Below are 25020 nucleotides of genomic sequence, written 5' to 3'. Positions count from 1 at the left end.
TTATCCTATATAATTTATAGGATAATTCATATGAAACAACAAATAGGAGTTGAGTTTATAAAAAGTATGAGTTAATCTCAATTTTATCAAGGCATAAACAATTATTACAGCAGTTTGAACATCATGCAAGAGCAGGATCAGTCTGGGTTGTGTATAATGATATCATCAGTGTTTAGGATAGTGTCTGACCCATTCATGCCTAATAAATATTTTTAGATGAACTGTGATGTGATGAAAACCCTAGCAAACCTTAGAAATTGACAATGATAGAAGAATCCTGATATCTAGAAGAGAGGATATTGGAGAACAACTAAATAATATTCTAGACCTTTGCATATGAACCTAATCTTTATGTTCATGGAATGTTCAGGGGGGAAAAATTGAATAGGATTATAGAATGAAAGACATGTCAGGGGTGGAAGAATTTATTTCCATTGAAAGCTGCTAACATTCTAATGAATTATTTATGAAAAGTGTGCAATCTTCTTTAAACATATATAAAATTAAGAGAGGTTATTTTAATTTAGGCTACTTTAATGAGATTATATTCTGAAATTCAGTGTGGATAAGGACTATGTTTGTTTTGCTGAATATTGAAACAACAGTGCCTAGTACCTTGCCTATTATAGATATTTGTTATAATAGTAACTGAATGAGTTAAAATAAGCTAATGGAATAATTGATCCCTCAAATTTTATTTCAATCCTATGACTGATATGAAAGGTGAAGTTTGTTAATTTTTTTTATAATATTGGATTTTGAATATTAAGTATGTATGGTATTTTTGCATTCAATTATACATCAAAAAACTATACATCTAAAGAAAATGCTTAGAAATGAATGTTATAAGTTACTTTCTACTGGCCCAACATGTATTTTAAAACAATATGGGACACGACTGAAGCAACAGAACACAGCTTAATTCTCTTCTAAATTCTACCCTTTTCTTAGCTGATATCATTCTCTTTGCTTTTCATTTTTGTTCCATAGGAATTCTAATTCGGCAAATAAATTTAACACCTGTAAAGTCGCATAAATCAATTAGAGAGAGCTATAAAATATTTTGAGCTTCTTAACGAGAATTCTCTATAAGTAATTAGCTAGTCATGTCAGTACTGCCAATAAAAGTGGCTTGAACAATTTTTAAGCTGCCCTTTTGATACTCCTCAGCATTTATCATAAGGCTGTAAAAGCCTTTGGTATGCAAAACACCATAACTGCTTTCTTCTTCTTCTTTGTAATCACTTAATTAATTTGCTTCTATTCTGATGCAGCATGAGAGGCAGAAAAATTTTGCTGATAGAAAACAAATTTGGTCATAAGAAAAAGGAATTTCCAATCCCTTTTTTGGATGATTATTTATAATTATTCCTACTTGAGTCCACTCTTAAAAAGATTTAGAAGAATTCATGGCTGCATTTATTGATTCTGTATGTCTGGGGCAATAAATAATTTCAGAAATTTTCTAATTTCACATTAATATGTAACCATTGAGATTTGGGAAAATTTGCATATGGCCTTAGACAGCATATAGTATGGATTTATGTTTCATGGTTGATTACATTTTTCCTAATTTAGGAGCATTTCCTTTTTCCAAACAAAATTTTCAAATTACCACATTGAGACAGGCCAATCATAAAATACCTGGGACAATTTAATTCTGCTTTTGCATCATTTGAGGGCTGTGATTGAAAACATTGGCTGGCAGTGAAATTGACTTTTCCCTCCATTGTGGGACTCCGAGTACTCAGAAAGCAGTCTGCCAAGGTAGGAGTAATTCAGTATGATTCTGCCGTGTAGATGATAATTTTTGCAGCCTTTGCTAATGTCTTTAACTCTTTATCATGTTCAAATATTCTCCTCTTGAATGGAGAGGTGAGGATAGTGAGGGGTGTCTATGAATGAATATATGTAGACATCAAAGGAAAATGGTAACAATGGGATTATCTGAATTGGTTCATCTGAGATTTGACTACAATTGATCAGAAATCAATTTGACTACAATTCTCCCAAAAATCATTCCCCTATGCCCCATCTTCAGCCAAAGTATTTCAGCGGTAAAAATCCAGCTGATTTTACTGGATAGTAAGCCATTGTTCATTACAGGTAATTCGGGAGTGTAGTTGCAGAGGTGATGTGTTCTTACCCAGACTGCTTATTTTGGAACTTTAATGCTCTTGAGTGCAGACTGCTCTCAGATTACTACTTTATTCATTTAAAATCAAGGAAGGAGAGGCTATGTAGGTCCTGACAATCTTACTTTTTTAAAAATATTTTTATTCATTGGAAACACCTCATAGGATAAATATGTTACTTCCTTTATTCACAGAACTGTGTTAGATCTGTGGGAAGGAGTTACAAGAGAGCTGCTAAAACTGCAACAGACTTAATAATCTTTTTAATTTTTTTAATCTTAGTTAATAAAAAAAAGAAAAAATATTTTTATTGATTTTTTTTTTGAGAGACAGAGAAGAAGGGAGAGGAAGAGAGAAAGAGAAACATGTATGTGACAGCAGACCTACTTGGGATTGAGACCCCTACCCTGGTATGTGCCCCAACCAGGACTCAAAATGGTCACTTTTCCATGCACAGGATGATGCACAACCTACTGAGCCACATTGTCCAGGACTGACAGCCTTATTTTAAATAGTCATTTTCTTCACTGATTTATATTCAAAATGTTGTCTTTTAATAATTAATAAGAGAGAGAGAGAGAGAGAGAGAGAGAGAGAGAGAGAGAGAATGAGAGAAAGATTGATTTGTTGTTCTACTTATTCATTCATTGATATTTCTTGTATGTGCCCTGACCAGAGATTGAACCCACAACCTTGGCATATTGTATTGGGAAGACACTCTAACCAACTGAACTGTCTGGCCAGGGCCTAAAAATAATGCTTTCATTGCCAAATATTTCACCTAAGATTTGTTCACAAACTGTCCATGGCTTTTCTATTCCTATGGGTGATACAGCACCAGCTACTAAGAAGTTGGAGGCCACTTGATTCCTTTTCACTTTGGGGTTTTAAAAAACAATAATGGCCCTAACTGGTTTGGCTCAGTGGATAGAGTGTCGGCCTGCGGACTCGAGGGTCCCAGGTTCGATACTGGTCAAAGGCATGCACCTTGGTTGTGGGCACATCCCCAGTGGGAGTGTGTGCAGGAGTCAGCTGATCAATGTTTCTCTCTCATTGATGTTTCTGACTCTCTATCCCACTCCCTCTCTGTAAAAAATCAATAAAATATATTTTAAAAAACACACACAAAAAAACAGTAATGTTAGGCATGAGAGGCTGCAATCTAGTCTTGTCATTCCTGTGGCAGCAAGAGCCACACTGCACTGCAGCCTTTCTGTGGAGGGCCCTTGTGCTTGGCTGGGGAACATCTCCATTCAGTGTTAAGACAGGAATTTCTCTGCTTAGACGCCTGTGGGACCATGAGGAGTATAACAAGGATCACGGAAGCAGTGCTGTTTGCAGTTCAGCTCAGCACTCAGCAAATGCATTTTATATTTAAGTGCTTACTCTGTAGTAAGCAGATCTCCAATATGTTGTCTTGCTGAATGTACAAAAAGCTTAAGTTCCTGCCCAGTTTTATAGACAACAGGCCCAGTGCCCAAAGTGATCAAATTGACATCAATGTAGGTAGTCTAACCATTATTTTTGACTGCTTCTTTCTTAATTAACTAATTCTGTACATAAGTAGCTATAAAACTTGGAGGGACAATGCCAATATTCTCATTTCATCCTTTTGCTTTATAGGCCCACAGAGGTTACTAGAGGGTCTGACACTTGCAAGGTTATTGGCACAATTAAGTGATAGCAGAAATATGACCAGATCTGGTCTCACCTTTCCCTGATTGGGCAAATCCAAGATGACTGTTATTTGCTCAAAGTATAAACCCAGAAAAGAAATTTACATAACACACAATTATTACTTTACCATTGTTTTCTAATAATGCTTTTCATAATTCAAAAAGTTCATATTGTCCTGCTTATTGGTCACTATATGGAAAATTGATCACCATCTGGGAAAAATGATAGTTAAGCCCGGAGTGGGCAAATTTTTGCTTCCTGGGACATATAGTCTCCCTTGCTACTATTCAATGCTGTCATTGTAGCACAAAAGCAGCCATAGACAATTAATTCATAATTGAAGGAATGTACAATTGTATGGACACTGAAATTTGAATTTTACGTATTTTCATGTCACAGGATATTATTCTTTTGATTTTCAATTATTTAATAAATGTAAAAATTATTCTTAGCTCAGGTAACAAAGGAAAACAGGAAGTTTACTGAATTTGGCCTACAAGCCATAGTGCGCTGACTTCTGATTTAAACCCTAAAATCTAAGTCAACCTCCTGTCCTTTCTGCCATTTCTGCTCCTACACTTTTGCTTCTGTGTACATATCATCAGGAGTCTGGGTTGCTTGTGGATGTTTGCAGAAGCCCAGTCTAAAATGGACAGGGGTGATAAAGGAAGTGCTTTTATTATGCTCAATATGCTAACACTGTGTTTCCTCTTAACAGCTTCCTTTTTAAAATAGCCTTTACCATCATTGTTATAAATGCTCACACAGAACCTGCTTCTTATTTTTCAGCTTTTAAAGTAATACTTTCACTATTCAAAAAACTACTTTTTTTTTCAAGAATGCCTATTTAAAATTATATCATTAAATGGGGGAAAATAAGCTCATATGTCATTGATAATGAATTTGTTTTGTGCCAAGTAAACAAAAGGAATGTTTTCGAAGGGCTTTAGAATAGAAATGTGTCAGAATCAAACATAATCAAAGAAGTAATACACAGCACATCACAAAAAGGGTGTCAGAACATGACAAGGTGGGAAATAAGGAGGACAATAATATCTGAATTTAGAGAAAAAGAACATTTTCATTGGTAAGCAGGCTCCAAATAATTAAGGTGTTGCCTTATACCTAAAAATTATGTGATGTATAAGCAATAGATAAGGTAAGCACAGTCTAAGAAATATTAAAAATAAAGTCCCATATACCTATTACAAGCCTTAAGACATAAAACTGTTCTGTCCAACATAGTAGCCACTGCACTTAGCTAGTGAACATGTAAAATGTACTAGTCTAAAGAGAGATTTGCTGTAAGAAGATGTATCTACAAAACTAATTTTGAAGACTTAGCATCAAGAAAAGAATGTAAATTATCCCATTAGTAATTTTCCTATTGATTACATATTGAATGGCAATATTTATAAGTATATTGGGTTAAATATATTTTAAAACAAATTTTACTTTTACTCTGGAAATTTGGATATTAGGAAGTTGCATATATTGTTCTAATTTGTGTTAGCATTGTATTTGGATTGGGTAGTGCTGATACGGAGGAATACTAACCTTTTTGAGTTTTATATGTCCTTCTCTGGTCTCTTACCCTAAGATAATCATTTTTTCTCTATTTTTTTTATTAATAAGACCATTGTTTTTCTGTCTGTTTTATCATATTCATGTATGTCTCTATGTAGTTTTTTTCACTTTTTTTTAAAGAACCTATTGTGTTTAGCCAGTAGTCCCAGTAAGAACACCAGCTCTATGATTTCTTTATGTCTGCTCATTTTTGTCCTTCAAATATTTTAAATTCATACAAATTCAACCATCTCTTCTAAAAATATGTTTTTCATCTAGTATCTTTAGGCTTTCTACAGTAGGAAAGATTTCTCTGTATAATTAGTCTACCATACTTCCATCATATTTCCCATGTTCGCTTGTGGGACATAATTACCATATTTCACCTTCTTTTTGGCACCTTTATAAAGTCATAGCTGAAGAATGGTTTTATGAAAAAATGAAAATGTGTGACAGAAAGAATTAGTAAATAAATTAAGGTGCAGGTGAACAGTAGATTATATGCAGCCAAAATATTTTATTTGAGATGAGGATGTAAACATGTAAAAGATGATTCAGTTAGATCATCAAATTGTCAAATGATCTGCCCAAACAATAAGTGCTGTACGACTGAAGGGGCCTGCTGACTGCAGAGAGGAAGTGAGCTGAGGTGGATTTTGCAGAAAGGATAGAAAGGAACAAAGCATTAGCAAGGAGTAAAATCTGTTTCAATTAAAAAAAAAAAGTGCATGTGCAGGATTTATTAAATATGAATTTGTTAAGATGCACAGAGTAAAATGCAAAATGTACCTTACTCATTTAGCAAAACATTGTGAATACAAGAGCGTCCCAGGCGTTGTGGAGGGATTCGCATTCCTAGAGAGTTCAAGGTCTCCTAACAACGTCTGGGGAGATTGTGCTTCAGATCCTAGAGAGGGGAGCAGCAGTTATACAAGGCCTTTTGTTCCCTTTCCCCTAAGAGGAGTTGTTTCTGTTTGAAAGAGATCTTGCAGCCTGCATTGTCCAACAATCCCAGGCAAATACTTCTCTAAATAAGTAAATGCAAAGATACCCAATGCTAAAATTCATCTTCAAGTGATCAAACTATGACTATAGCTCCCTGACTTAAGTTTATGAACTACCGTTTCACAACTGTGATAAGCTGCCCACTAGCAGTTTGCAAGTGGATGCTAGCACGCCCACACCTGTGCTGCTATGTAGCCTGCCTGGCTTCATAATCTAATTTCAGATGATGCTTCTAAACTCAGGGGAGCATATGTTAGTAGAGGAAGCTTTCAAGATCAACTAGACACAAATGAGAAGGGCCTCTTTAGAGGCGCTCTGCTGAAACAGGAAGAAAGCACCACATCCCTGAGCCAGTCAATAATATAATTGCATTCATTTGTGTCATGACATCCCCTCACAAAAAGTAGCCAAGGTTTCCATGTGCGAGAGTGAGGTACAAGTTCTGCTTAAAAGGTTCATTCACATGTTAGAAAGTGAACTATCAAATACTGTAAAAAAAAAAATATATCAAGTGTAATAATAAGTGTAATGCATAGCTGTAGCGAGATGAGAAGGTGGTATTTTGATGACCGGAGCTTTGAAAAATTTGGTAAAAACCTATTTTTCTCCCAAAGGAAGAATTATTTTAAGGAAAAGCTAGTAGGTCATATGTTAAAACTTGCCTTCTCTCCTCTTTTGAAGGAAAAAATCGCTTGACTTAAGTGAAACATTAAATTTCCCTTCACAGTTTTTTTAGCTTACATTCAGTAAGACGAAAAATCAAATTCAGAAGTGAGCCCGGGTTCCTCTGTGCAAGTGAAGGGCTTAAAATTTAAACAGGCACAGCCAGCCTCTCTCTTGGGAGCCCGTGGCTCTGGCAGAGGGCTAATTAAGCCCAGGCGAGTTGGTGCATTGAACATGCTGAGCTCTACCTAGGTTGGAGGAGCTTCAAGCCTTTTTTTTTTTAAATTATTAAAGTTATTGGTATGACATTGATTAATAAAATTATATAGGTTTCAGGGATGCAATTCTGTAATATACCATCTATGTATATTGTGCATTCACCACCCCACGTTAAGTCTCCTTCCATTGCCATTTATCCTCTTTACCCTCTTGCACCTCCCTCTAACCCCCTTTCCCTCTGCTAATCATCATACCACTGTCTGTCTATGAGTTTTTTTGCCCTTTCAAATAATCTATGTCTCATAAGAATATAACTATTTATCAGGTCTCCAGAAATTTATAATATTTCTGGTTTTAAACAGTGTTAACCATTTTGTAAGCATTATAGAATTATTATTTTTTGTTTGTTTTTTTCTTGTTGTTAATCCTCACCTGGGGATATTTTCCTATTGTTTTTAGAGAGAGTGGAAGAGAGGGACAGAAACATTGATGTGAGAGAGACACATCTATGGTCTGCCTCCTGCATGCTCCCTGACTTGGGTTGGGGAATGAAGCCTGCAATCGAGGTAAGTACCCTTGACTAGAATCAACCCCAGTACCCTTCAGTCCTTGGATTGACACTCTATCTGCTAAGCCAAACTGGCTAGGGTTGGGGTGTGTGTGTGTGTGTGTGTGTGTGTGTGTGTGTGTGCGTGTTTTAATTATTAAAGGAATAATATTTAGCTTTCCTCATATAGTAAATATATATACAATATTATAAAGTAAATACATATGTTGCATGATATTGGGTAGGCAAAAATATATACTTACTTTTTCATAAATGAACTTGACTCTTATTTTATTTTTTTTCTTTATTGATTAAGCTAGTACATATATATCCTTAGTGCCCCATTGTCCCCCACCCCCCTACACATGACCTCATCTCCTGTTGTCTGTGTCCATTGGTTAGGCTTATATGCATGCATACAAATCCTTTGATTGATCTCATCCCATTACCCCCTCCCCTCCTTTACCTTGCCTCTTATGTTTGAAGGTCTGATCGATGCTTCTGTCTCTGGATCAGTTTTTGTTCATCACTTTATGTTCATTATATTCCATAAATGAGTGAGATCATGTGATATTTACCATTCTCTGACTGGCTTATTTTGCTTAGCATAATGCTCTAAAATTCCATCCATGCTTTTGCAAGTGGTAAGAGTTCCTTCTTAATCACCTATTCTGTCATGCTCTTTAAATCTCATTCTTAGTCTTTAATCTTCATCATCCTCATTGTGTAGTTGAGCCATCTATCCAGGTAGGTTAAGCCAAGATGTATCATCATGGTCACTGATAGCTCTTAGCTATTTACAATATTTTCCAGGTTGGGAACACAAAGTCCTATGTGGTAGATGCACCACAAAGCCATGTCCTGTCCCTAGCAAGCCTTACCCTCTTCTCATACACAGCCTTCCACCCACCCCAGGAAATTTCTTTTGATTTTATTGGAAACCTTTCTGCCTGTGTGTTTTTGTCTGAGATACTTATTATCTATTTTGATCCCATTTCTCTTATTAGTTCTGTAGGTGCTCTAAATATTCTTAAAAGCTGAGGATTAGGAAACACAAAGTCATAGAGAATTGCAAGAAAATTTTATTTTCTACCCAGCCAGATCCCTTTGCCGAGTTCGTGAGCACAGAGCTAATTCTCTGATAAAATTGGGGTGAGAAGAAATTACAAATAGTGAGAAAAATACAGGTTAATAACACAAAATATTATTCATTCATAAAGGGTTTAAGATTTTTAAAATATACTTTTATTGATTTCAGAGAGGAAGGAAGAGGTAGAGAGAGATGAAAACATCAATGTTGAGAGAGAATCATTGATCATCTGCCTCCTGTACACCCCACACTGGGGATGGATCCCACAACTCAGGCATGTGCCCTGACTGTGAATTGAACTGTGACCTCCTGGTTTATAGGTTGACACTCAACCACTGAGCCATGCTGGCTGGGCAAGGTTTTTGACTTTACACCTTGGTATAAAACTCAAACCACTGTTTAGCATCTGCCTTGTAAGCAGCCTTGAACAATCCACAGTGAATTTGCCTTCTTGGCCCCCTTCCAAAATGAAATACATAATAAGTCCATACTAGTCATAAATTAAATATATATATAATTCTTTGATATAATAATTAAAAATTTCATGGCAATCCATAACTGTCCAATAAGTAACAAAATAAAACACAACATAACACTCAATAAAAGGAATGGTACTTGTAATTTGCTTTTGGAGAAGAGTTTAATTTTATACCAGAGCAAATTTGCCACTTGTTAGAGTTCTTCGTGTTTGTCCCTGTGATTTGTGACATCATTTCAGACCAAAGGAAGACGTTCTTAAAAAATGACCAGTAGGGCATGCAATTCCTGCTGGGCCCCGTCTACTAGACAGAATGTTCTTTTCCAGAAACCAATTAATCTCTATTTTGTTCAGCATGTTCGCAGAGTATGGGTCTCTTCTCTGTTCTTTATTTCCTTGTTTGTTTCTTGACACTTCACCTCTGCCTCAGGGCTGCGAACATGGCTTTTCCAACTGTTTGACAGCTCTTGTCTCTAGTTTAGCTGTAACCTAATCTCTAGCCGGCTGTAATTTCATGGGTTGTGGTTTAAGGTGCTGACTAATAAGGCCTTTGGCATACAGAACCTATTATTTCAGATGATACTTTTCTGTATCGTGAATATGCAGCTTCACCCAACTCTGACTTTTGTGAAAAAGCTCTGCATACACTTTTTCCCCAGTCTTTTTGAGCTACATCATTTGACTTCACTACAGCATGGGACTTACAACGTGGTTCTCTGTCAGTCCTACCATTGAGGAGATTTCCAAATGAATACATGATCTGATTACTATTTTAATGTTATAGTAAGTTTTTAAAGCAGTGTTCATGCCTTAGCAGAATCTCATAGGCCATCACAGAACTCCAGGTACTAAATGAGTATTTCTCTAGATTTCCCATTATTAGCAAACAGCTCTTGGCCTCAAAAAAACATCAGTGACATCCCAGGAGGAGCATCTGATTGTTAACCAGCAGTAACGATGTTGGTTTTTATCATTTTCACTAAAGGGATCTATTATGTCATTTATGGGGTTGCTCTAACATAAGACAGCTCTTTGACTCATATGAATCTGGCCACACCTGTTTGAGACAGGTATAATACACCTTTCCCAAATTCACTGGGCAACACCTAAATAAATCAATCCCTCCCTTTCTCTCTTCCCTCTTTCCTCTCTCTCTGAATTCCCCACACTTCTGCTCTTTAACCCTCACTCTTTCTACATCTTGAACCAAGATCTACAGAGTCTAGGATCAGGCAAAGGTGGGCAGAGGGGACTGGGAACAAGACAATTATCTAAAGTATGAACATAGCAAGACTGGAGAAAGCCAGAGATGGAAAATCTGATAGTTCTCAGGAAATGAGGCTGACCTTGATCCCTGCTGCTTTCAATTCTCAAATGACACAAAATGGCCAATTTCTTTGGATTTACTTAAATTAGCTTGAGTGGATTTCTGTTTCTTGCAATTACAAGAACCTTAATCAGAAGAGTTAGTTTGTTGGAAGTTATTTTTAAATGCATTTATTGAGTATGCATTTTTCCTTTTAATAAAAGGAATGGTAGTTGTCATTTGCATTTGGATAGTTCATTTTTTTCAAAATGCTTTTATATTTGATATGTTATTGTAGCCACAAAAGCTGAAACAAATGTTAAATCTTCATTTCTGTTAAGAAATATAGATAAGAAATTATTTTGTTTCATGCAAGAGTCCAAAAATAAATAAATAACATTTAAGCCAGTTCAACTTTTACTAGCATACCTCTGCCTCTAGCAAATGGAATATTTTATAATATCACTCAGACTCTATTCTGGAGTCAAATACACCCTTAAAGAAAGGCTGAAGACTTTTAATTTATTCTTAATTGGAAATTTTCCATTTTTTTGCCAGGATGACTCCCACCTCTGGGTGAAGACCTCCAACACAATAAAAATAAATTAACAAAAAAACCCTACCTGATTTTGCTCAATGGTTAGAGCATTGGCCTGAGGTCTCAAGGGTCCCAGGTTTGATTCATGTCAAAGACACATGCCTGGGTTGTGGGCTAGGTCCCTGGTTGGGGGCATGCGGGAGGCAGCCAATCAGATTCTCTGTTATCATTGATGTATCTACATCTCCCTCTCTCTTTCTCTGTGAAATCAATAAAAATATACTTATATATATATATTTTTAAAGGTATTCTGCTTTAGAATTAGGAGAGAAAAAAGGACTTCCAACATCATGAGGTTCAACCCTGTTATTTCACAGATGAAGAAACTGAGGACAATAAATAGGTAATGATTTGCCCAAGATCACAAAGCTACAGGAAGGAAAACTTCTGACTTAAACTCAGTTCTCTTTCTCTATAACCCAATGCTGGGTAAGACCCAGACTTGAGAGAACTGGCTCAAAGCACAGAAAGGAGCCCACAGGCAGAAGGCTGGAGTCGCAGCAGGCTTATATAATATACCATTTCTTGTGAATACGACTAAAGAAGAACCCACTGGAAGGGATTACCAATGCTCAATTAAAGTTGTAATTGTGCTAATCTACTCGTTCAATAAAACTGTTAGCAAAGGGATGATTCTAATCATTAAAATGTATAATCAATATACTTGCAAACTCAATTTTAGTACTAATTGTCTGTTAAATACACAGAGTATTCTGCATAATGAAAACCTGTCAGTATTCATGAAGGCAAAATGAAAATGAAGAAAGGGCCGAAACTGGTTTGGCTCAGTGGACAGAGCGTCGGTCTGCGGACTGAAAGGTCCCAGGTTCGATTGCGGTCAAGGGCATGTACATTGGTTGCGGGCACATCCCCGGTGGGGGGTGTGCAAGAGGCAGCTGGTTGATGTTTCTCTCTCATTGGTGTTTCAAGCTCTCTATCTCTCTCCCTTCCTCTCTGTAAAAAAATCAATAAAATATATTTTTTTAAAAACGAAGAAAGGCAGCTCTGCCCTTTCCAATAAGATCATAGTCATTTTTATGTGACAAAATAGTCAAGGGTGAGGGGGTTAGCTTTTCTTTGTCTTTAAACTTGTGAAGGAATGAATAATTTGATCTAAGGTGTGCTGGTGAAATATATTACAGGTTTGTGCTTGATTTAAAACATACTCCAGAACAAAACTTGGTTTGAATGGTCTATGTAATACCAAGGTCTCCTATAAATCAATATCATAGACTAGACAGGCAATAAAGTAATTAACTGATTTTGGTCAATGTTTATTCCAATGATTGATGTGGCTTTTATTTGAATATGAGTTATCACAGCAAACATCTAGGCTTTCCTTGACAGACTAGGGATATCTTAGAAACATGCCTTTTTAACTTAAGCAAGATCTGCTTTAGTCAGTCCAATTCATTTAGACAAAATCTAAACATATTTCTAAATAACAATGCACTGATGCAATTAGTAGTAATCTTCCGATAGGTAATTATGTGGTGTGCTCTCATAATAAAGTGGAATTAAGGATAGGAAATGTTAACATATCACAGATAAATGCCTATTTCCCACCCTCCTACTCCCTTAAGCAATATGATCTCTATTTCCCATTAACACAAATTGCCAAGTTGCAATTAGCTTATTTTTAGCTGTTTTTTACCTAACTCAAATTGGCTTGAAATTGGGGTACCCCTTAACACCTAACTTCTCTTGGTTCCACCTCATTTAATGGTAATATAGAAAACTAAAATTAGTAAAGATGAGTGCATCTTTCGATCCTGCTTCCCTTCCTTTGCTTTATTTACCTTCCTTTCTAAGCAGAATGAACAGATCTCTTCAATGTCAGTAGTTCTCAAAGTGTGGTCACCAGAGAACTTGTTAAATATTCAAATTCTTGAGTTTCACCTCATAACTATTGAATCTGAGTCTCTGGGGGGAGAAGGGGAACATTGTGAGCCATTCATTTTAGAATTTTCATTCTCAACACTACCATTATCCTCATGTGTGACTTGTGGACATACCATTAAACTTCATAAGCTTCTGTGTTCTGTTTGTTTTATGATTCTTAAATTTTCTATGAATAAATGACAGGGTTTAAAAAATATATATTTTTATTGATTTTAGAGAGGAAGGAAGAGGTACAGAGAGAAAAAAAAATCAATAATGAGAATCATTGATTGGCTGCCTCGTGTACACCCACTACTGGGGATTAAGCCTGTAACCCAGGCATGTACCCTGACCAGGAATCTGACCATGACCTCCTGGTTCATAGGTTGATGCTCAACCACTGAGCCATGCCTGCTGGGCTCAGTGCTCTTTCTAAGTGTTTCTCCTTTTACACCTGTTAGGTTACCTCAGCCAAACATTGCTCTATTGCCACAAACTGACTTTACCCTTAACTCCATCTCAGATTGTTGCCAATATGGTCAGGCGGCTTTATAAGTGAAAGAGTATTCTATCACTTCTACTCTAAAACACACCCATCAAAATACATTGCCTGGAGATAAAACATTGTTTGTGTCATTTCATGAATAGAGACAAAAAATAGTGTTTTTTTAATAACTTTTTTATAACTTTTTTTGTAACTTTTTTATAACTTTAAGACTTTTTTTTTTATAACCAATTGATTTCCATGCACCATTCTTTACCCCAAGTCAAATCAGAGTTCTCATTCTTATGAGAAACATATAAGCCTATATATCTCTGAATCCTAGAATATCCAGATCACAAGAAGTCAACAGTAGAAATTTTTTTGGACTACACTTTGTTGTATTGATTAATAAATGAGGCTGAACACTTTAATAACACAAATGAAATTCAATAGCAGAGCTATTCTGAGAACTTGATCCCATTGTTCTTTTTGTGACACCATCTAATTCTCAGCACGTTCAGAAAGTATTGCTTTTGAAAATTCTCAAGTAATAAAGGCAAAACTCTCATTTATAGGATTTAAACCACATGATATGCTTTGGATCACTTAAGCAATGGTGATGTCTTTTCTTTGACTCATAATATGTTTTTTTAAATCAACAAATAGTTTGAAGGACCTTAAATAAGTTATTAGTTGGCAAAGAGAAGGCAATAAGCAGCTCAAACAGTGTGTTACAATACCAACATGTAAGTTTGTATGGCAATGTCGCTTTATTTTTCAAATGTCAAGGGAAGTGACATTTGCAAATAGAGTATGTTTTCATAGCCCTAAATATTTACTTACCATACACAACTGATTAAATTAGAATTTATCAAAACAACAGAAGTGGAAATTATGCCAGCAAATTCAGAGGCTGAAAAGTCGAAATACACCTACATTCATCATTAAGGTTTCAATGTAAGTATACATTACATGTATCTACTTATGAATACTCTTTATGAATACGTGCACTTAAAATAGTTCTCATTTAGTTTTTTTAACATCATTGTTTGGATTTTATGATATGAAATAAAAAGCTACATTACCAAAATCCCATTATCAATCCAGTCTAGAACTTTCTTCTGCCAATGTCCAAGTTTAGACATTTCAGTGGTAAGCATTTGCCCAATTGAATTCCATTACATATTTTGAAATTCTATATGCTAATGTCACTTACTAAAATAAAATTAAAAAGAAATATACTTAAATAACAATAACACTGAATTAAGAACACCTATCAAACATAGAATTGCACTAAGTTTGCCATTATCTTTGCATCTGTTAGTCTGCATAGTAATTTTTAAAGCCAATAGCAGCTACCTTTGCATGCTGTTCTGTTAGGACTGATACCAATGTAATGGTCACTAGAACTTAAAAAAATATATATGCTGAAATACATTTCTTGTTGGCAGGGGTTGTAATTTACTTGCTTTTTAGAAAAGTCTTTGTATCCTTTGTACTCAGGATGTTGCATAGCAGTTCTAAGAGGTATATAATGAATATTTAGTGAATGAATTAGAAAAAATGAATGTCTGGAAATGAGAAAATGAAGCTTTTAGCTTACATGTACACCGCACTGGCCTCTGTTGGGGGTAGTGCTGTGCTGAAGAATGGCCTTGGGGCAGACCACTCTATTCTGGCTTATATTAGATCTACTCAGGGAGCTTTTAAGAGATACCAGTGCGTAGGCCCACCACGGAGAGCCCTCTCTAATTGTTCTGTACTGAATCCCAGGGAGAAGTAATGTTTAAGTCTCCTCAGGTGATGGAGAGGAGCAGCGCAGCTGGAGAACCACTGACTTATTTGCAATTTCATGTATGTTTCTCACATCCAAGGAAACATTGGCCTTAGTATTAAGCTAAGCAAGTGTATAAAAATTCTGCTTCAAAGTCTTCATTTTCTCGATGAGGATATTAAATATTAGGCAGGTTTACTAGTGAGCCTCTAGTAACTGTCCCAGCTAAGACTAAAATTCAGGATGTCCCTTAGTCTAGTGTTCATTTCCCTATTTCATATCCACTATATCTCTCATGATCTTATTAATGCTTTATGTGGGGGGGAAATGAGTTACTTCAATCATGTGTCTGTTCATATAGCTTAATTCCCAGGTATAACTTTAACAGCTGAGGATCAAGAAATAGCATCTTATTATTTTATATATTCAGTGCAAAGCTTAACTCTCTCAAGAATTTGTAGCTTTTAGAATGCTGTGATGCACAGCTCTGGAAACTCATACAAAACCAACAGAGAGCTAGTTTGATTTTAAAAATAAATAGTTGTTATGGAGGATGAGCAAAAAGATGAGTGTCTGAAAACTTTGTCATATCTGACTGTGGCATAATGTTATAATCTCAACATAATTGTCATTTGGTATCTCCAGCAATGAAACTGACAGCCACCCCTTTAATAGTTTCCTATAATAACTATGTTTCAGATAATGGCAAGAGAAAAGAGAAGAAAATAATTGGTTGACCTGATCTTTTTTAGCCATTAAATAATTTTCAAATTTTCAAATATAGCTTAATTTTTATCTCCTCTTCACTTAGATTGCAGGTATTATACAAATGTCTGCACATATGAGTTTTTTTTCTAACTTAGGTCACCACTTTATAATAATACTAGAGAACCAGTGCACGACATTCATGCACTGGGGTGAGGCGGGGCAGTCCCTCAGCTCATGCTGTGCCCTCTCGCAATCTGGGATCCCTCTCACAGTCCGGGTTCTCACAGTCTGGGATCCTTCACTCCTACCACCTGCCAGCAGTGGAGGCTGGAGAGGCTCCGGCCACTGCCGCTGCGCTCCACAGCCAGCCGTGAGCCTGGCTTCTGGCTGAGCAGCACTCTCCCTGTGGGAGCGCACTGACCACCAGGGGGCAGCTCCTGCATTGAGTGTCTACCCCCAGGTGGTCAGCGTAGGTCATAGCGACTGATTGTTCTGCCATCCGGTCAATTTGCATATCAGGGTTTTATTATATAGGATATATCTATTTCAATAACTGTTAGTGTGTTTTTTGCATAACCACTCCATCAAAGAGATTTTATGTATTTTTGTATACATAAAAAAGTGAAAAGAAATGCACTTTTAGTTTATTAAAATTGAAGAGCTAGATGTTGCAAATTGATTTGGTATTGCACTGTAGAGGAAATTAGTTTAATCCATTTTTGGTGCCTTTGTTTGTACAGTATAATTGAATCTGAAAAATAATAGTTCATTAAGAGTGTTAACATTAAATCATTTTTCTATTTTTATTCTTTTAAATATAATATTCACAGAATAGCAATTTTCTAGATTCATTGGTAGGGTTTAATTTCATCCATTTTTTAGTGCTGGGTCCATAATTACACCTCCTGGAGTATATATGCAACTGAATTGGTCCATATATCTAGCAGTGTTACCCAAAGTGTGGTACGCGTACCCCCTGGGGTACAGGAAGAGTTGGATCGGGGTACGCGTTGCACCGCAGTTTGGTGGGGATATGCACTGCACCGTGCTTAGCTGCACCTAATTCTGTGTTCTCATGAGTATGAAGGGTATTCAGCGTTACGAAAATTATAGAAGGGGTACACATATGTCAAAAGTTTGGGAAACACTGTTCTAGAAGATAGGTGAAAGAGTGGACGAAAAATAAACACATTCTTTATCTCACCATAAAGTCAGTACTGAGAATGAGATATATGAGATATATAAGCTTTCATTGAAGAAGCTTGGATATGAAACAAAATTGTCTTATAAGAAATAAATTTCTTCTTTACTGGGTTAGTGTTAAAAGCCAGTACATCTCTGTAAATCATTGGGACCTATGGACTGATCTTATTTTCCTATAACCTGTCCTGCTTCTAAAACCCTCGCAAAACCTTGGTATTTAAACCAGATAAAGTATTCTTAAAGTTCCCTTTGAGGACTTCATCTATTGTTCTATGACACTGATTATCATGACAGTTTATTGGTGAGAAGAAAGCAGGAAGGATAGTCTTCCACAAGAGGGCTCGAGTCAAAATGTCACAATTTAGAAAGAAGAAAGGCTATTTGGCCTAGTTCAAACTTATCCAACCAAGTAAGCAATTTTTGACTGTTTTTTTCATTGCCAGAAGTCTTAATAGTTCCCTATTTGTAATGCTTAAATGATTCCATAAAATCAATGCAAATTATTCCAGCCATGTAAAAATGATTTTTAAATACCGCTCAGTTATTCCTAAGAATTCCTTCTTTGGCCCTCACTAAGACTGCTTTATTTCTGCGAAGTCATTTCTTTTTTAATCTGTTCCTTCTTAGCCTGAGAGATAAGTGTGTGTTCTCTCGGTTACAGAACCAAATGATCGTTTTGCTGCCTGCCTTGAGAGTAGGGATGGAGAGTTTTCTCTGCTGTAACTTTAGACAAGTCATGAAAAGTGTCAGGACGTGACACTGTGGTGCGAACAAATTGGACATAGTGCTGGATGCTCTCCAGAGGAAGCTGTAATTGTGTTTTATAAAATACTATGTCCAGAAGCTAATGATTTGTCGAGAATTTTATGGCATGATCTCATTAGTTTTAAAATAGGCAATCTTCCAACACAAATATATAACGGCTACTTTCATGTTATTATAAAGCTTTTTCATTTCCATTGATAGAGACCATTACTACCTCAATTAAGTCACCTGAAAAAATTTTAAGATACTGAATAAGGGAATAATTTTATATTGACAGAAAGCACAGTACCAGATTGTCGAAGGTGTAGTGACACCCAATGTGTAATGACATAATATCTTTAGATATGATAGGTGTATCAAATTAATTGATTATTCATTTTAATTAGACAGATTTCATATACATGTATATGTTTTAGACATATATACTATAAATGCAATGTGCTGTGTATGTAAAGAAATTTTCACATTTACAATACTTTGCTTTTATATTTTTTTTTTGAGGTTTCATGCACTGTTTATTTTTTTTCTCCATCTCAATAGCTTTTTTATTTTAAAGCAGTTGTTATTATTTGAATCTATACTTATCCCTTTGAATTTGGTACAGCATTTTTTTTTGGGGGGGGTTCTTATAAGAAAAAAAAACTAATATAAGAAAAAAACTAATATAAATAGCTAAATGATGAAACTATTTCTTGGCTCCTGTGGTCATCGATCAATACTCAATTGTTTATTCTATTCTTTCATGCTCTCTTTTCAAATAAACCTATGACTACAATTCGGGGCTTTAAAATAAATTGTAATAAGAAAATAGGAAAAACTCTAAAGTATATAGGTAATTGTCAGATAAAATCAATAAAGTTTATCATTTGGTTTAAAATTCCGATATTGTATTATATTGCTTAGTATTGTTTATATCAATAGTTTCTGTAGTTTTAATTTCAGGCGCTTAAAAAGGAAAGAGAATGAAGTTTTATATTTTGGAAAAATATTGCCTTAAGTCATTTTTTTTTTTCGAAATAGCTTAATCTTCAAACATTTAGTTCAGAAATGCCATTTCACTAACAACTAGTTTCCCGTCACCTCATTTCAACGGCTATTTTTAATATCTCTTATTTTGCCATATAAATGTGAAATGGAAGAGAGTGTTTGTAATTTTTTCCCCCCAGTAACAAGTTTATATAACCCTTTCATGGCTAATGGGCACCCTGCAGTCATGCCCTTGGCTTTGGCTTGTCCTGCATCACCTGAGACACTCTGCTCAGGAGTTTGATTAGTAATCCAGGGTGGGTTTAGATGACAAACGAGACAGATATCTTTTTGAAACCCCTGAATGGGCATATTCAACCGACTGAGGATCACGCTTCCATGTAAGCACAGAACATTTTCCACACCAAGTCATACTGTGAATTAATCCCTAACTCTTTCCAGAAAATGCTCCCGGAGTAGACTGAACAGGAATAGGAGCAGAGAGAGCAAGTATTTGGAGGCTCTGCCCCAGGAGAACTACATCAACACCTAAATGTCTGAAATGCTCGTTGTGGTCTAGGTTCTGCATTATGTGCTTTATATGCATCCGTCAATTGTATCCCATTAGTAAGCTTGTGAAGGAGATTAATGTTTGCTTTAAATGAGAGCTTTGGGGCTTGGAGAGGTTTAGTGACCAAATATTGAGTTGCAATGCTGGGCTGTACCTCTAGTTCCCAAGCATTGCAAGTGACTGACAAACCATAGTGTGTATTTTTTTTTAATACTTTTAAAATTTATTTTTAAAGAGAGCAGGAGGTGGGAGAGAGAGAGAGAAAGCGGAACATTGTTGTGAATGAAACACTGCGTGGCCGCCTCCTGCAGGCCCACGACAAGGGATCGGGCCACAACCGGGCATGTGCCCTGAGCCAGAATCAAAGCAGGCGCATAGAACAACCTCCAACCAGCTGAGCCACACTAGCCAGGATACAAACCATAATCTTTGCTGAAGTAATTATCTTCCATGTTCTTTTATTATAAAGGGGAGAGGGAAAGACAGAGGGATAAATGGGATTTGAAAATCATTTTTTCCTCATTTTTTCTCCATAGTGGGGCCAATGCCAGGATTTACTGGGGGCTATAACTCTAGTACACCTCTTGTTATATGAAGTTTGTTTTTTTTTCTCAGTCACATGTAGCACCTAGGAGCCATCATAACTGCAAACGGTATTGTAGCCATCTGATTGGACACCATTTCATGTTCTCATAATTTTTCTAATCTATCATGACGTACAATGGGAGGGAGATAGAGCACCAATTGTCTCTTTCTGTGTGGCCTTGGACGAAGTAGATAGCCATTCCTATTTCCACCTATATGTTAAAAGGGTATTAGATGCCATTGTTGCCCATGATCTTGCAACCACTAATATTTCTGTGATTCTTCCTTTTATGGATGACAAAATGCGACTATGGAGAAAACTGAGTGTCTCAGTTAATGTCATACCTCCCTCCACACACAATAGCAGCATAGTGGGCATTAGACACTTTTTCTTTTAATTCCTGAGTCAGGTCCTTATTACTGTACTATGTGGCCTCTTCTGGGGTCAATGTCAACCTCAGTGAGGCTGGAGAATTTTGAACTTGGCTCTGTAGTAATTGGCAGCTTTACCAGTAACAGAGCTAAGGATATATTGTAGCATGAATGTCAATTTGACGAATGCCTAAACATGGCAGCAATTCCTAATAAATAGTTGAAAAGTCTTGAAAGATGGGGCTAATGAGGTGAGTAGAGTAAATGAAACTTCTGTTTTCTGTCAGTGATTAATACAATTTGCATAAACACCATGGAAAAGATTGGTTAATGGCATTTTAATTGACACAGATTTACTATTCATCAACAGTGTGGAGAAGGATGTTTAAAAACTATGGAATAATCTTTGGCTGCAAAATAAATATAACATTTATGACCCTACAAATAGAGTAGTGGGTTTCAACCTTTGCTCCCCCACTACATGCTTGACAGAAAAAGCTTATGTAGATGTTATTAAAATGTATTCCCATGCTAGCATAGCTAAAAGAAGCTGCCAGCAGGTGTGTGCAGTTTCTGTACTACTAGCTCAGTTCTCTGCCACCTGAGGTCCAGTGATGTGGAAACCCATCTATTGTAAAGAATGGATTTAGACCAGGCAGAAAAGCCATGACCCAGGCTATACACCCACTTCTCACTGTCATGGGTGAACAGGGACAAGAACAAAGGAAACTGTTCTGAAGAAGGCAACTAACATTGAGATAGGCCTGGAAATTGCCCCTCAAAGCAAAGTTAAAAGGATGAGGACACTTGAGCTCAGAGAAGACTTACAGGGACTTGGAGAACTATCTCCTCATAATTTATAGTATAAGTTTGGGTGCCCCTCTCAATGCATTCTGTCAGTCTATATAAATAATTATTCTGAACTTCAAATGATGACTCTAACTAAATGGGTTTCTCATGTTAAACAAAACATATTTTAAAATGTAGGCACCATCCTTCAGTGATGGTCTATGAACTTTCTATGTACTTTCTATTGGCAAATACTAATCACATTGACAACCTTTGCCCATAGTATGTCTATAATGTATCAGAATACACTTAAATACACCATTAAAACTCAATTGAAAGGGATAGTATAGAGAACCTGCTCAAAACACAAATGCCATCCTCCCCAAGTGATCGACTGTATTGGATAAAAATCAAATTCAACAATTGTCTTGAAACTAAACCCCATATATATTTTAACTGAGTTTCTCTAATACTTATTATTACAGTTGTACAATGGGTTACAGTATCATGGCCTGCTATTAGTAATGAATTTGTTCTCATGAGAATTTGTGAACTGTTGGCAGTTGCATGAGAAGTTCTTCATTGCTCTGTTGATAGCTAGCCCTTTTCCTATGTAGTCAGTCTGCCGGGTGTTAGTCCTATATACACTTAATCAGAATATATAGAAGGATTCTACTCTTAGAGAAGTTGTAACAAGAAACAAAAGAATTTAAGCAGAAACACAACAGCAAAATAATTCACTTGAATCCTTTTATTGCGTTTCAAAATGAATATCTTTGAAATGAGTTCTGTTATAGGAAATTATATGAAAGGAATTGTGAGTAGGCTTGTCGCTTTTCAAGTGGATGTACAAATGAGTTTATTTATATGTAGATTTTACAACATTTTTAAAGTATCCCAGACACATACTATCTGTATAATCAGTAATAAATCAATGAATAGTTACAAGAAAAAGTGACTTTATAATGATTTTTAACCTCCCAAATCACCATAAGATTTCAGTATTGATTTTGAATATATCGAATAGAGGTGGTTTTTAGTTTGTTTTTCTGTAAACAGAAGGTATGGCTCCATGGCTCCTTTTTAGCTTAAAAAAAAAGGTGCACAAAGCTCTTGTATATCATTACAAACTCAGTGTTAAATTATTCTTTTTTGTGCTCTGTAAATTACAGATTACTTTCCCTTCAGACCTTCACCAGTATATTTCATAACTGCTACTTGTGAAGTGATCTAGCCAACTTATTCATGAGTTTATTTTAACATATAGTTATGCATATGCTGTCTATGTAAGATATAGTAATTGATAACAATGGCAGAAATTCATTAAAAAGTAGAAATGTGTATAAATATATGTACATGTGTATATTCTATGCACATAAGCACACAAAATAATGTTTCGTTAATTTGTTTTGAGTGATCAAGTGGTCTTCATGGAGGGGAGTCCAAAAAATGAACTAACAGATATTTTTACATTTAATTTTTCAGTTTAAATGATATTTAACAATGAAACTAATTTATTTTATTTCCATAGTTTATCTGCTTTTGTCCATGATTCTTTTATTCCTCTATGTGTGTGTCTGTGTGTATGCCCTAAGCTTGTTTAAAATACAAGTAGTTGGTCATCATTTAAATTGAGAAGACCCCACATATGCAACAAATGATTTATTTTAGAAAGTGTAGTCTTTCAGTAAATTAAATGAATCCTCTTTAAACTCAGCTTATCTACTACTCTTTGTCTCTAGAGGTTTTCTATGAATTCTATATTAATGAACCTCTGATGTTCTCTATGCATAAAGAATTAATTTTATATTCTAAACCTACACTTTGAGATCTTGCACAAAAATCTCATGTTCTTATCCAAAGTTTTCTCCTTCATTCTCTAATACAAAACTTTTTTTATTACTAAAATGGTTTTCTGACAGTACTGAACATATGTTCATTCTTTCATCAATCCTACATCTAAAAATGCCTTTCTTATAATCTGCCTACCAATTCTACTCATAGTTTACAGCACACTCAAGTCCTGCCTATTCTGTAAAAGTGCACTTGCTCTATTTAGGTCAAAATGATCAGCTCCTAGTCCAGTCTCAGATAGATACCAGTCACTGTGGCTAATATTCTTGCTTATTTCAGATGCACATGTCTTATCTGTACCAGCATGGAGAACAGTGTTTGCCATCCCAGACAGGTTTTATATCCATCCCAGGATATATGCAGAGGCATGGGATACATGATTCATATAAATGTGGAAGGCTTTATACTTACAAGTTTCTGGCTGGATGAATGCAGGGTATATGAACACTTGAGAATATTCACATCTACAAAGGTATTTCTCTATCAATCAGAATTTTTAGAATGCTATAGAAGACATCAGTCAAAACAATGAGGCTAATTCATTCACTCATTTGATATATTTAAAATGGTAGGAGGTCAAGCTCCTACTCTTAGGTTGAAACATACAAAATTGCCAATTTTATGGCTTATATAAGGTTGAGCATCAGCAAATTTATGTGACTCAACTGAATATTTGCCAAGATCTATGGGTATAATAGTAAATAATAAAGACTGCCTTTTTATGGAGCTTATTGCATAGTCAGAAGAATTACCTTTGAGATTGCTGGTCACTGAGAATTTTAATTCTTGGCTAGATGCTCTTATAGCTGGCTTTGTTTAGACACAGATTCTTGCAACAACCAGTTTCTAATCATAGTTCTCACTGATATTTGATGAGTGAATAATTGTCTTTTCTAATCCATTTGAAAAAGTTGAATATGCCCCAGCTTCTCTTACCATCCCATTAAAATTATATCTGTTCATTTCTGTAGTTTCATTAGCCTACTACTGTACCTTATTTCACCTCTTACATTAATAAGTTTAATCATTTTCTAAAATTTTCTGAGTCCTATTATTCTATTTTCTTTTATTGCTTCCTCTCTGGTGCTACTACTCTATGAAACCAAGTGCTATTGCCTCAAAGTGAATGAATAAGTTATTGTTGTTCATATTCATTCACTTCCAGAGAAGCACTTTTTAACTGATGTGCTATAAGAATTTTTGAAACATGTATCACATGACTATTTAATCAGGGACAGTGAATTCTTTTCCTTAGATTGTCAGATAAAAATGGCAATGGCAATTGCCAATAAAAGAATAGTCATCCAGTGTGATTGAATCAATATTATACCTCTTTTTTGTATATATGGCCACAGATTTTTTTTTTAGTAGTTTATTTATGCCATGAGATGAAAAGGGTTGGAAATTGCTATTCTAGGAAACTAAGGCTTAATTTACTTTTGCCATAGCCTTTTAATTTTTCAGACAAAATGAAGTTGATATTTTCATATTTATCCTTACAAAGAAATTAACCTGCCTTCCTTGATGACCTGCTTTGCCTAAATTGGAAGAGCAGTGGCCAGAATAAGACACAGTAGCTGATGCCCCCAGGTCTCTTCAAGGTTAGGAGAGTCTTTTCTCTATTGTCCTCATGGTGATAACCTGCATGTTGCTGGCCTTTTTTACTAAGAGCATAGCTTGTGTCTTCAGAAAATACAACACAGTTATATTACATCTTTGTATTTTATTTAAGTTTTATTTCTCAATTACAGTTTACATTCAATATTATTTTGCAATTACTTTGC

The 25020-nt window shown here is 35.7% G+C and overlaps 1 protein-coding gene across 2 annotated transcripts in view; it reads left to right on the top strand.

Moving 5' to 3' along the window:
- Positions 1 to 25020, top strand: part of PRKG1 (protein kinase cGMP-dependent 1) — a 1018841-nt gene that overhangs the window by 453947 nt on the left and 539874 nt on the right. The gene's annotated exons all lie outside the window — the stretch shown is intronic.

Source organism: Pipistrellus kuhlii, unplaced genomic scaffold (assembly GCF_014108245.1).
Source record: "Pipistrellus kuhlii isolate mPipKuh1 unplaced genomic scaffold, mPipKuh1.p scaffold_m20_p_15, whole genome shotgun sequence".
In the NCBI taxonomy this organism is placed as follows: Eukaryota; Metazoa; Chordata; class Mammalia; order Chiroptera; family Vespertilionidae; genus Pipistrellus; species Pipistrellus kuhlii.
Note: the sequence above shows the minus strand (reverse complement) of the source record. Positions and strands in the feature narration are given on the sequence as shown.